Below are 699 nucleotides of genomic sequence, written 5' to 3' on the forward strand. Positions count from 1 at the left end.
TGTTAACAACAAACAAGATGAGGACAAATATCCGTTTAATGTAAATAATGCACATAATTCCTCATCTCTTAAATATAGAACTGAATTGCACCATCAATCTGTAAATAAAGATGTTAGTAAAATCTAAATATTGTAGTTAGGATCTTCCAACTCTACAGCGTAAGTATTTCATTAATTGTAGAAAATCAAACTAAAGACATCTCTGTCTAAATGTAACAGTAAATATATCATGAATGAATAACTGCTGACATATTCGATGTTTAAATGATATTAGTCATTACAGGTAACATGTTGAGTGAGAGAAGACAAACTGTCCAACTGGCACCTTAAAAGCAATGTCTATATTTCTTGCTGGTATACATGTTGTCTACCAGACGTTGTGAGTGTTTATTGAGCGAAAACACCTAAAGCTCCACGAGGCTCCGGCAGGGGATGGTGGCGAACCCTGCTGTACTCTTTCACCACATCTTTTCTCTCACTGTTACTTTCTGTTTCTGTTGTGCCTGTAATTCAAAGGGTCAGCCTTGTCACACTGTGTCACGCTGAATATCCCCGAGAACTACGTTAAGGGCACACGTGTCTGTGGAGTGCTCAGCCACTTGCACGTTAATTTCACGAGTAGGCTGTTCTGTTGATCGGATCAACTGGAACCCTCGGCGTCATAAGCGACAGAGTGTCAACAACAACATGTTGTCTTAT

At 39.1% G+C, this 699-nt stretch overlaps 1 protein-coding gene across 1 annotated transcript in view; it reads right to left on the reverse strand.

The window, feature by feature from the left end:
• LOC106881592 (uncharacterized) overlaps positions 1–699 on the reverse strand; it is a 158,543-nt gene that overhangs the window by 67,158 nt on the left and 90,686 nt on the right. The window lies entirely within an intron of this gene.

This window comes from Octopus bimaculoides, chromosome 27 (genome assembly GCF_001194135.2).
Source record: "Octopus bimaculoides isolate UCB-OBI-ISO-001 chromosome 27, ASM119413v2, whole genome shotgun sequence".
NCBI classification, from domain to species: Eukaryota; Metazoa; Mollusca; class Cephalopoda; order Octopoda; family Octopodidae; genus Octopus; species Octopus bimaculoides.